Source organism: Poeciliopsis prolifica, unplaced genomic scaffold (assembly GCF_027474105.1).
Source record: "Poeciliopsis prolifica strain line A6 unplaced genomic scaffold, Auburn_PproV2 SCAFFOLD008, whole genome shotgun sequence".
NCBI classification, from domain to species: Eukaryota; Metazoa; Chordata; class Actinopteri; order Cyprinodontiformes; family Poeciliidae; genus Poeciliopsis; species Poeciliopsis prolifica.
In genome coordinates this window covers 4,053,729-4,067,376 of record NW_026562383.1, presented here as the reverse complement: position 1 = coordinate 4,067,376, position 13,648 = coordinate 4,053,729, and positions in this window count along the sequence as shown.

The window sequence follows — 13,648 nt, the reverse complement described above, 5'->3', positions numbered from 1 at the left end:
AAACAAATCAAGATCTTTACCAAATCAAGAAATAAAACACTTAATCAGAAACAGACAATTAGAGCACGGGGAGTATTTTAGTGCTGTCAATCAAGTTCATGTAGGCGCTGCTCACATCCTCGCCCTTGCTCTCTGCTAATGCTAAATCAACGTTTGTGTTTCTATTCCACAAGACTTTTGTCCACACAGACAAAGCTCTCCAGTATCAGCCCACACAGCGGGAAAATTGACTTTTTGCAACAGCAGCTTTGTGGGGCGCATGATGATGACTGCTGTTTGTTCCGTTCCTTGTAGATTCCCCTCCAAGCTGCCGTTCCTCCAGCTGTGTTCATTTAGTGTCGAGAGTTTGCCGCCGGCCTGTGTTCACTTCAATTTCCCACAAATTCAAACAAAATCACAAAATTGAAAAAGAGAAGTTTTCGGCCACATTTGACGGAACGTGAGAAGGTTCATGGAGCATGAAGGCTGAATGGAGCAGACCAGCCAGGATCTCCTGCTGAGCTCCTGCGCCCACACAAAAACAACAAAGGCCTTTAAAACGAGTCGAGCACAAGTTCAAAATGTCAGCAATTTGCTGCTAATTAACTTCCAATCCCTGTGAAACAGCGACTTCTCCCAATTATGGTGATAATAATATGCCCTCTATTATTCCTGACTTTGAATACAAAACAAAAGTTCAAGATTTCGAGGAGGAAACTTTATTTTCGCCATCATGGAACGATTCGGAGCCTTTCCCACCAAACAGGCCCCTTGTCACACTGGGACGAAGGTAATTACCCACCGGCAGTGTCCGGTGACATTTCCTGCTTGCATTCAAGGCCTAATTGAGTCGAGTTAAGAGACGTGGGCTCTGCTGTGAATACCATCCTCGTTTCTCTTGGACAGGGACACTGGAGCGCTGGTATTTAACAGGACGTTTAGGTCAGCCTGGTGATGAGCAAGTTAGAGCTCACGATGAAGCAAAGCCAGCTGTACGTCATACGTGCTTTAATTTGATTTGTTGTCTTATTATGCTTAAGATCCCCAGCTCTTTAGCATTTTTTTCTGGTCATGCTTTATTTGACGGGGTGTGTCGGCGGCCCAAACACCAGAATCAAACGGCCAAATCACCTGATCCAAGGAGAATACATTTTCAGGCTGAAGATCTGCCGTTGTAGAGTCGCTTGTGTGCCGAATAGAAATTCCTCTTATGCGGGACTCACTGATTTCATTGTCAGTTCAACCTTCTTTTTTTTTTTCTTAGAAACTCTGATGGATGAAGCCATTTAGTATCAGGACATAATAACAATTTATTTTATTTAATTAACAATTTATTTTGGAAAAGCAAGTCCCAAATCAGCCGCAGGATTCCTGGAACGACGTCCTTTGGAGAAACGGGACCAACGTAGCCTGACACAAGAAATCCCATATTCCCAGGATTTCTGCCACTACCGTGCCATAACAGTTCAGCATTAAGAGCTGTGTTAAAGGCGGAACACGGGATGGGTGAACATTTCTGAGCGTTTATTGTGGGACTGGAATATTTTGTGCCGTGGAGGAATGCCCGCCGCGTCGACACTCGGCTCCGAGTTTGTATTTACAAGTAAAGAGGAAAAAAAAAAAAGAAAGAACATTTCCTTCCCGCGGCTTCGGCTCCCAAACGTTTAGTGTTGTGGAAACAAGGCAGTGAACACTCGCCTTACAAATAAACTGAAACAGATTAAAATCCCTCAAAACTCACATTTCTCTTCAAATGAATAGAAGTAAAATTGATTTTGGGATTGAGCTGAAAGCATTTTTTATGTTTGTTTTGTTTCTTTTCGGAGCCGCTGTGGCAGCACATGTATTTATAGATGCCTTGGTCTATACCATAGCAGCAGAATGACAGATCTTGCCATGTTTTATGCATTATGTGTATTTTTTTTATTATTATTTTTTGCTAGAAGAAACAAGATTTCTGCAATGCAGGGAAAAGATGGAAGCGCCATGTTTTTACTGCAATGCAGGAATCTTGTGTGAAGGAAGCGAACACGATTTCAGTAATTTGCCTTCTTTGCATTCACCGTTAAGGAAGCGTAAATCCTCCGGGCGAAATTGAATTTATTTCGCCTCCACGGTTTTCAGGTCAGTTCCTTTTATCTTAAATGTTGACGCATCTTGTCTTTGTGTTTTCAACTTTGAATAAAGACATGTCTGGAGATTTTTGAAAGTCTCTGCCGACAGCTTGAACGTGACATGTCGGCTTCTACCTTTCACTGCTTGCCACAGATTTTCAGCTGGATTTTAGGTCCGGACTTTGACTGGGCCTTTCCGACATGCACTTTGGTCTAAGCCAGGAGTGTCCAAACCTCTTGCTACATGGCTACTTGAGAGTTAAAAAAACAACACCTTAAACCCTAAGATCTTTTAACGGGAATTCTGTTCCTGCTCAAAACACCAACAAAGCATCAACTATTTCAAATAAACAAAGAAAATACAAGCAGTATCATTTTTTTATAGAAAAAGAATGTGTGAATCAAGGTTTTCCGTTATTTCTTTGTTGAAAGAAAGGCAACCACTTTGAAAATTGAAGATCTTTTCGTAGCAGTGAAACTGTGGTGTAGGTCACTCTGTAACAGCTTCGACTGTGTGGTAGAGCTGCTCTTCCTCCACTTCAAACCCCTCTGTGTCGCCGTCTCACGATACATGAATTAACAATGAGACGGAATAAAGTTTGTAGTCGCAACACGATGAAGTGTGGAAAGTTGACGATGTGAATATTTATTGTGAGGCCCTGAAAGCCCGTCTTGCACTCCCGGACTGCTGAGCCCGGACAGGGTGCGCTTGATTCGTTTATTCGTTGCACACGGTGAGACCGAAGGAAGCCTCGCTGTCGGGCTTAAAGCAACACACGATGCATCCCAAAGGTCGGACGCCACAAGGTCAAAGTGTCACCAGCCATCAGAGGCCTACATCTGAATAACATGCAACCGGAGTGTGTAGTGTATGCAAATGGTGCCAACATCCTGCCACTGTCGCGTGGAGAAAACAAACAAACGTGTCACAGAGTCAAGGAGGAAGGGATGTAAGGCTGAAAACCGGCGATTTGAAGGAGGGATGGATCTGCTGAAGCGCTGAAGCAGAAGTCGTGTTTTTCACAAACTTTCTTATTTGTTTGCTTGAATAATAATTTTTAATACACATTAGAGGAGACATAAGCTATTCTTATTGGTTCTGGAGTCACAATGGATCAATATACAATATGACGCCGGGTTGTATTATGACATAAAGGAGAAGCATTATGTACAATTTGCTTTATCGAGCTCTACAGGAAATATATCGCAATGTATTGATACAATTGATCAATGTGTCAAATGCAATTAATGGTAGATAGAAACGACGCTAAGCAGAATAAACCAGCTTGATGAAATTAGTTTGAAGGTTAGATTTAAATGAAGACGGAGAGGCATCTGGGAGAAAAAACTAATTATGAAATAAAAAAAGAGCAAAACATTTTCTTTTGAGAGCAAATCAAACTTTTTTAGGGAGAGTTGAGAAACTATAACAGAAAAATGAAATATGTTTTCAAGAAAAAATAGATATATTAGCCCTACTACACCATTGTCAATCCGATCCAAAACGGACTTGGTGTCAGTATTCTCGATACAGTTGAAACGAAAAAGCCTACAATGGCATAATATGCAAATAAAAATATCTTGTTAAATATATTTTACTTAGTATTTTCAAGCAGTCTCAGGCGGTCTTAGCGATGGGATTGATGAGCAATCTGATGGCCAGTGAGACATTTTATTTGAGTCTGAAGCCCATCAGTCCCACATTTATGCCCGATCCAGCTCTTATTCACCTTCCAGGCTCCATCCTCCGTCGCTGACCTTGATCGGGGCCTTTCGACTCACCTCAAGCGAAGCCTGAAGGAGAGACGGGGCCCCTGTAGATGATCTAAATTTATGACCCGCCCATCTCAGAACGTGAGTCCGTTCGGGGCCCCCTGGTGTTCCTCTGGCCACTCGGGTCACTGGAGGCCCTCGCTTCTAAACACTCGACACGCCGCCCGCCGTGACACGAGACGGGAAGGGAAATTTATCTGGGATGACGGAAGCGGCGTCCGGGAACAGACCGTGAGAAGCAAATCACGATGCGGCGCAGGATCTCTGTGGCAAACCGACAGGTGTCAAATTAGGAGCTCGTCCTTGGGTGTTGACACCTGTCACCCCCAGACTTGGGGATTAGGGCCGCGGAGGACGATGAGAGAGTGTCTTAAAAATAAAATATTACAGTCCCTCACTTCTGCTTTTCAGTTGTTAGGAATAATTTAAGTCAACTGGATCCCGTGAGGACGACGGCATCATGCTCCACAAAACGAGCTGCACAGCGTTTCTGCTCATTAAGTGGGACTTTTGCGGTTTGTGTTGGCTTTCTCCCGGACCTGCACATCTGTTAATGGCAGAGAGCTTTAATAAATCATGTGGGTGTCAGAACCGCTGAATGAATGTGCTGGTTAAAGCCGTAATTCTCACTGTTCTGTAATAGCAGGCGCCGGGGCAGAGAATCAAGTGCGCACCGGTTTATGAACCCGAAAACGAGAGTGAAAATGATGAATTTTGCTTTTGCAATGAGCAGATAAAGGTCAAAGTTCATACACAGGAGCCAATGGGGTGCCGTCTGTGAAGTTACAGAGTAAAACACGAAAAGCATCATTATTTTTTATTTTAGCCTGCAACAGAAAATAAATCCACATTTTCACCATGTTTTTCCTACATTTATAAAATCAGAGTTCCAAACCAAATCATTAATATTTGGTTATAACTCGACCAAATATGAATTATTATGAACTATTATTTCAGAATATTTAGTTCTGAAAGTCAATATTTAGCTTTTTTTTAAATTGTCTAGTGAACGAACTAAATATTTAGTTGCCAACTAAATGTTTAAGTCCTCGCTAAATATTTGGTTTTTGAATTTGATACTTAGTTTGAATGCTAAATGTTTAGTTTGCAAATTAAATATTTAGATTTTTAACTCTGAAATTCAATAATGATTGAGAAATTGAGATATTTTGACTTTGAAAAATGAAGTCCTAGATTATTTTTTTCTCTCACAGGCTGAATAAATCTAAGTATTGGTAGTTAATTATTTACTGCGTAACTCCAGGACTGACAGGAGAGGAGTTCATCTGAGTTCATCTGAGTGAACTGAGTGAACTGAGTTTGGCCAGAGAGACTTGAGTGAAGCTGGGAGTGACTGTGATGTCAGTGGGATGGGTCAAAGGTCAGGAGAGTGGACTGGAGTCAGCCAAGAAGAGATTATTTTTGTTTTGTTTTTTTGTTGTTTTTTTAAAATTAAGGTTGTTACAATGATGGGAATAAAAACCAGACTAAAGGGTAGTTCTACAAACTACTGAATTATACTTTCTTTCATGAATATCTTTTGTTTTTTTTACGTCATAGTGTCGCTTCAAGTAATTTGATAAGTCGGTAAGAAGCAGATTTTTTTGTGTCCTGACAATAAATATTGTCTCTTGAATGACTAGCTCTTCTAATTTAACTCCTCCTTCCTGGTTTTCGGGACAAATCTCTTAAAACCCAATTTGTTTTTAAACCAGTTCTGGGACTGCGCGCTCAGAGGTGCTAAAACACCGTATCAGAATGCGTCTCCATTATCCAAAGTGATTTCTTCAGAAAACAGAGATCAGCTCAGAGCGGATCTGAACGACCTGCCGGACAAACCAGCAGGCGACCAGGTGGCAGTCTGCAGACACTCAGATATGGAGCCAATTCTGAGTAACAAGCTGCATATGAGGACGGTGGGGGGAGTCTCCTTGTACTCCAGCAAAACCCCGATTTCCTTCTGTCACACCTGAACAGCACGAGGTTATTATAGATTAGGACATATATCTGAGTCATTTCAAATCTGCCAGAATCCTATTAAGAGATGGCATTTGAATATGTTACAATACACAACAGGAGTGAGTACACCCTTGAGGAATATCACCTAAATGTCACATCAGTTCTGCAGAGCAGCAATATTGCCGAGCCGAACTGTGGCTTATTAAATAGAAGTGATTAAAACATCGGGAGCGTGTGTGCTAGCACACAAAGCTACAGAAGGAAATCAAAGCAAGTATCATGTTTTTAGATAGGATTCATGTGTCCTAGTCTTTGTTTGGTTTGATTAGGGAGAGAAATTATAAATAGTTTGAACGTTTTCGTACAACAACAAGAAGAAGAATCTGGGAACATAGTGCTATTTTGTAGCACAATCCAAACTATGTAACGTTCAGTTGTGTGTATCCAATGTCACTCACAGGAAGTTTAACTTCAAAATTAACGCTTTGAAATTGGGCCTCTGTCTTTTTAAGGAACTCCTGCTCTTTCTGAAACTCCGCCTTCAGGAAGTCGTCGCCACGTTGCTTATCATGTTTACCAGCGTTTCAGTGAGCAGCAGCTCCTACAACAAGCTCCGCAGACGCTCAGCTCCACCGGGTGTTTTCTCCTTTCTGCTGGAGTCGCTTAGCTTGGAAACTGGTGCTTTGAGGAGGAGAATTATCCTCGAGGGCGGAGCTAGGTCCACCCAGACGTTTTGCGCAGCTGAATGGTTGCCGTGGGAGAACGAAGGATTTCTGAAACTTGCACAAAAGAACCAAGGCGACACTCCAGGTGTGTTTGTGATGAGACAATAAAGCTCAAAAAAGTCGACCTCGCACAACTCTGCCCCTTTAAAATCGGCAAGCGTTCAAAAGATTGACGACATTCCAAAAGAGTCCAGGTGGATTTTTAAATCGGATTCATCAGAGGCACTTTAGGCCTTTTTTTCCTTTCGAAACCTCTGTGTTATTGTTCCAACTATGCTTTGGAGAGAATCTCTCCCCTCCTTTGGGAGTCGTCTCATCAGACAAGATTTAAATGAAGAGATGTAAAATCTCTCTTGCCACTCTATGCTCCATGAAAATGTCACCTTTAAACTTTCCTGCTGAAAAGATACCTTCCCTGAAGACGAAGATGACTCATTCTGCTGAAACAAAATAAGTTCTGATGGTTTCAGTGAAAGGTGTATGAACATTAAAAAAACAGTCTTTTCTCCATCTAATCTTCAAAATTTTTAGTCTTGAAAACAGGAGAAGAGCTTTTGGACCGCGACCTTCCACCCAGACTTTTGTTTTCTTAAAACTTTTTAATTGATTCATAATCAACTCCTGCTCCTTTCAATCATTGCCAGAGCACCACCTCGTTGGCACCTCCCCGTTTTTCTCAGGGTTTTCAAAATGTCATACTGAGATGCTTCAATTTTGCCTTCACTCTTTGTCTGTGACAAACTCAGCATTTAATAAGTTCGCGTGTCGCCGGGTGAGGCCGCAAAATCCAGCTTCCCATCATCGAAACCTGGAGCTTTTATTGTTTTCGATTTTGTGTCTCTGAGAATTGTTTAATATTTGTTGTTCGTGAGGAAATGTCCTGGTTGAAATATCAGATGAGACGAAGCCACTGAGCTTTGGAAACGTTTCCCCTGAAATGACACGTCAAAAAAAACATTCAGTCACTTTCGAAGGGATTTGCACCCCTTGAACATTTCCTCAGTTGGTTGCTACAGTCGTAAACTTCACTGTATTTTGTTATGATTTCATGTGATGAACCGACACAGAGTAGGTGTCGGTTCAAGCAATACTGCACCCTCCACATGCCGTTGAAACGGAAAATGGTTTGAACTGAATGCTGTCACTTTGTCACTTATGCACTACTTTGTGTAACTGCATCTCATTACGTGCCGATAAAATCCATAAAATGTTGTTTTTAACATAACAAATTGTGAACAAATTTCACCGAGTATGAATACTTTTGCAAAACTAAACATAATAAAAGCAAACCAAGGCCAGAACCGAATCGATCGACGATCAGAACTAAAAACCCGGAAACATCCAGAGCAACCCAAGTTCCTGACGGCGTCAAATCATGCATACAAAAATGTCACAAAGAACCTTCCTCATATTTATCGAGGTTGTGGCAGGTCATTAAGATGTGTAAGTTAATAAGTGCAATTTCACATAAAAAGACGTGAGAGCAAACAACAAGTGCATTTCTAAATAATCGCCCATGACCTCTGAGCTACTGGTGAGTTGTTGTTTTTTAAATACATTTTTCAGTGGAAAATATTCTTTTGCAAAGGATGCATGTCCTGCTATTTTATGGGAATAGTGCGCTGTGTCGCACAACATTTTTCACAGAAGAGCATTCTCTGAGCGGCTGGTGTTATTTTTATTCCTGCAGCATCTGTTCTGGGGTGAACGAAGATGGGACTCAAAAGTAAAAACCGAATATTCACGGCTCCGTTCAGTTTTTGAAAAACGAAACGTGACCATGGACTGTTCCTGAAGTAAAATCCGAAGCAAACCGTTGATGTGGAATAAATAAGGCAACAGAACAGCCTCTGCGGGTGGATTTGCAGTATTTGAGAGCTCTGCGTTTGGCACACAGCTGCTGACTTACGACGTCAGACTTTGATTTCGGCGTTTCTTCTGGTTTCAAACTTTTCCCACAAGAGGAGGCTGAAAAGAACGAAGCGGAGCTTCAAAACAGAAAAATGTATGCTGGACCCAAATCAAACCACACGGTGTGAGAGGCGCGCAGGGACAGTCACACCTGCCACAGGCGGAAATGCTTGAGATGCATCATTCAGACACAGCGAACCAGAGACTGCCTCCACACACTCTGAATCCCAATGTCCCGTATTGTATAATGGCGTTTCCTGCAAAAAAAAACAAAAACAAAAAAAACAACCCAGGCCTGTTTATAGAGCAGAGAGTTTTTCCTCTCCGTTATCTGCTCTTTTTAGACTTTGTGGCTCTGACTTGTTTTGAGAGAAGCGATCACCCGGCCGTCATTACGATCTTTAAAAAGCCGATTCCGATTTTGGATGACACATATATTTGTGTCTGAAACATTGATTATTGGCCAAAGTTGAAATCGGTTTGATTTGGGTCAAGCTTGTTAAACATCTGTAATCAGCAATCAGCCAGAAACTTGCGATCGGCGCAGTCCTGTTACCACACAGTGGAAGAGACAGAACGGTTTCCTCAGGGCAAAAATAGAGTCTTGGATCCTCCCAGGTTGTTTGGTAGTTGATGTTTGACGATCTGAAATATTTAGGCGCGACAGAAAGCAAGCAAGGAAGAAAATAACACGGAACTGCTGGGTAAGTACATTTCCACCGCACTGTGCGGTTTCATTATATCGGATTCATATTTTATTAATGTGAATGTTTGATATTCTCCAGGGCACACATCTGTCTAGTTCTTTGATTAACTTTGGTCAAACAGCGTCAGCCTTTTTAAAGTTGGATCTGAGCAAAAACAGTTCTCTGTTATTTTCCCAAACCAAACGTTATAATTAGTAATTTCTCACGTTCCTATAAAAGAAAGACGCCACTGACCAAGAGGTTATGCGATGATAACATAATTATAAGATGACAAACGATTGCCTTTTCCTTCTACTCCAACCAAAGAAGCTCTCATCTCTAATCGTAAAACAAGATTTTGATTTGAAAGAAAATTAAACATGTACTAAATCTCAATAGGTAAAGTTTCATTTAGTAATGTTTTTTCACCAGGATTAGTTTGAGCCGCCAAACCTTGGTCAACGCCTTCAATACCCTGGTGACGCATTTCTTGGTTAAATTGAATATTCTCGTTGGCTTTGACATGTTTTTGTCTCCGAACGCCATCAGTTCTCAGCTGTGATATCAGTTCCTGTCTGCTTTCTAAAGGTCACAGTATCGTTGGACCGTAACGGAGTTGCTCAAACAAGCTGAGGCAAAAGAGGCTCTTTCTTCAAAAAGCAAAGCCGGCTGTCAGTTTCTTCTCAAAATGCGAACTTTATTTCTTTTTCTTATTAAAAACTGACTTGATGGAGAGGAACTCTAACAGCTGCATCTGTTTTTCAGTTAATTAAATTTGGGTCTGAAGAGGGAAATGAATATGAAAGGCTTTTAAAATGCCTTCACTATGTAGAGACAGGCTTGTCACCAATCATCTTTATTGTCATCTTCATTCGCTGCAGTGAAAAGATTGAAAACTATACGAGAAAATTCAGTGTTCTCATCCTTCTCGGTGGACTTGAACCGTTTGGTTATCTTCTGTTTTTACTCATCTCGTTTTTTCTTTTAATAGTCATCCAGTTCAAATATTATCCCTTTGTGTCTTTACAGAGATGCAGTTTCTGTGACATTACAGTCCGTTCTCCCTCAGTAAACATCAGACGCAACCTGGTAATTACTGGTGACACTCATTTACCGATGCAGGAAAGATCCAGATTTTAAAAGTGTTGTTGGAATTCAAGAATTTCTCAAACATGGGGAAAACATTATAGCATGATACAAAGCTAAAAAATAAAAAAGAAGAAGGAAGTATATTTTACTTATTACCACCTCTTCAACAGCAGAGTTGGTCTTACGGTTGGGTGGCAAAGGAGTGTTGGAGGAGCAACCAGAGACTATCATCTCAAATGTTGTCATGCAGACATGTTGCATGTTACTGTTTATGTCTGGATCTTTCACCCACGCGGACAAAGCTGGAGGGCAACAAGGCCATTCTTCTACCTGCTATCCGTAGCCGCGCCGCAGCGGTACCACGATCCTGCAAACTCATCTGAACCTGTAGATGTCGGTGTTATGAATTCAGAGCAATGCGCCACAGCAGAGGGGAAAATAAGGCAGAGAAGGCTTTATGCATGTTAAAGCCACTTGTGCTATTCTTTTCTCCAGCTGTGCTAAACACAGACCCGTTGTCATAGTAACTGACTGACAACATCTCCGCAAGTGTGTCAGGATTCAAAATACACTCAGACGTTTCCCACACAAAGAACAGAACATTCAGTCCGTTAAGAGTTTTATGTTTTCAGGCTTGCTGTTTTATTTTGCGATTGTTAGTAAGTCTGAACACAGCGATGGTTGATTCGCTAATTTATTACCTGCTCTGCTGCTGATCTGTCGGATAACCTTTCTGCTTTTGCCTTTTTATGCCAGACGATGAAAATACAAACCGAATTCCGCGGCACAGCTACATGTTAAAGCTGTCAAAGTCAAACTAGCATAACTAGCATCTTCTTTTTCTGCGGCCTGTGATACTCTTGCTTTTCTCCAAGTGTCCGTAATCGACGCCTGAGCCTTGAATCCCTTTCTCTTTCACGTGTCACACTTACATCACAGAGTCGACAACTTGACCGCTAAAAGCAACAGCAGTCATCGTCAGCGAGGAGCATCAAGATCTGCTGCGAGTGACGCCGCGGATCTTCAGGCGAGATGAGACATCATCTCCCTGCCAGTTTGCTAGCCTCCTCAATGTCTCCTCTTGAGTGAGATAATCATCTTCTGAGGATTGTATACATCATAACTTTTGCTCTGCTTTGGAGTGACTCAGCCCTCTCGACTTTAAGACTTTAAGGCACCTGGCAGGACATACTGTACATTGGCTGTTTGCTGCAACCTCTGATCTGTCAATTTCACCTCCGCCTGCCCATTTTCCTCTCCCCGGTTTGGATTTTATTGGCTCATCTTGGATTGCTGGATTTGAACAAAAACAGATTTCTGCTTGTCATTACAATTGATTCCACGTCTTGAAAGGTAAAGTGTTCATTGGTTTTGAGGTTATTTACAAGAATTAACCCATTGAAAGTGGCAGAAGCCATTATGAAATTACATGCAGTTCAACTTGTTTAGCCGTTTAGAGAGAGGGAGAAAATCCCAAGTGCACTTTACTTAAAAATATGTGCAGTTCTGAGGAGCGTGAGACATTTTTGATTCGTTCCGTGCTTTATTTTACGACTTGCCATTAGACTTTTCGAACGCAATAAACACAGAAGAGCACGATCAGTGTTCCCAAGCAGAGTTCGCTTGGCTGTGTGTTTCCTCTCGCCTCCTTCCCTCCGGATCAGCACATCATGCTCCCCGTTAGTCTGCTAATCATTAGCAGGCTTTTTTAGATATCACTGTTACGGAGTGCCTCGTTAATCTTTGTCAACCAAACACCTTTTTCAGGCCAAATGAAGAAAAGCAATTTGCCGGACCGTCTGAGAGCCACGCAGTTGGAAAGCACTCAGGACTGAGAAGCATCTCTCGCTATTATTGTAACAAATGCGTCTTTTTATGCCAGACAAAGACAAGAAAACATGTTTTGTTTTTTTTTTTTTGGGGGGGGGGACTCGTTTTAAAGCGTGAGCGTGGAGTCAAAAGATCATCTAAACTGCTCTTTTTCTTTTCAGGTTGTATTTCTTCATTTCAAAGCTGCTGCGTCTGGTTTCCTATTTATTTTTGGTAAGTAGAAAAACCGTCGCCATTCTGTAGATATGTTTACTCCTGAGGATATTTATGGTGAAAATCTGCTGCGACTAAGAGCTCATCAATTGATTACATACAGAAGAAGACAGCTAGCTAGAGAGCTTCATTACTGCTTTTTTCTGTTTGGTTTTTTTTTCTAATTAGTGTTTTTCAGAGTTTCCCGGTGCATGTTGCCTCATTATGCAGTCCTTATATGATCATCATTGCTATTTCACTCTCCGGTAGGAAACCTGCTGTCTGAGGAGGTCAGACAGCTGCTGACGGGGATCGGACGATTTTTTTCCAGCTTGATCAAACCAGACCAGCGACGGGTGATTGCAAGAGTCCTTGAGAACGCTAATCACCGTCCATAAACACTACATGGGCCTGACAACAACAGTCGTGTTTCCGAGGTGAATAGGGGTGCGTTCACACCAGTCCCGTTTAGTTCGCTGTAGTCAAACTCCAGTCCATTTGCTCCCGGAGACCGGCTCGTTTGGGCGGGTGTGAAGGCGCAGCCGAACTCTGATGCGGACCATAAAACAATCGATCTCTGGTTCCCTAAAAACCCCAGATCGGATGTAAGCAGACTGAGAGCTGGGCACTGTGGGTAAATTCAACCAAAAACAAACGCGAGGGTCGAGTCCCAGCGGGAGAAATGGCTCCAGAACAATTCTAGCTCTGCTAAAACACGACACCACTCCATTTTACTTCGCTTTTTGTGAAGGCGGTTGTGCTCGCCTCCTGTCTTCTTCAGAGGTTTTTGTTTTGTTTTCTTTTGTGAATTTTTGTGCAGCGCCACCACAGGTCAGGAGGGTGAATAACATAACATTATGTATAGCTCAAAAAGGTCAATTTTACGCAGTACTGTTCCTTTAAAACAAAAGCCACGTTTCCATTTTCAGTGTTTAGAATTCCGAAAATAAATTGAATTAAATAGAAATGGCAATTAAAAAAAAATTCAAACAAGCGTTTGCAGTTTCATGGTCATATCAAAATTTGTGTATTTCACAAAACTGTAACGGAAACACCTTGTTCCCTTCATATGAGTCACATGATCAACAGCCGGATGTTGCTACTGGTGAAAACGACAAAGAAGACAACAGAAAGTGGTAGGAGGATAACATTTCTTTTAATGACCTGTCATGTGAAGAAACATATTTGCATTTCTTATTTGATGAAAAAACTGCAGTAACAAAATTGTTTTTCCTTTTTTTTTTTATATTGGGAGAATATCAATAAAGTTTTGCGCACATTTCTAATGAAAACATAGCTACTGTAAAAATGTATACATTTAAATAAAAAAGCTGAAATTGATGTTTCATTTTTATAATCAACTGAAACTTCTTTCTTAGTGGTGCAGTGA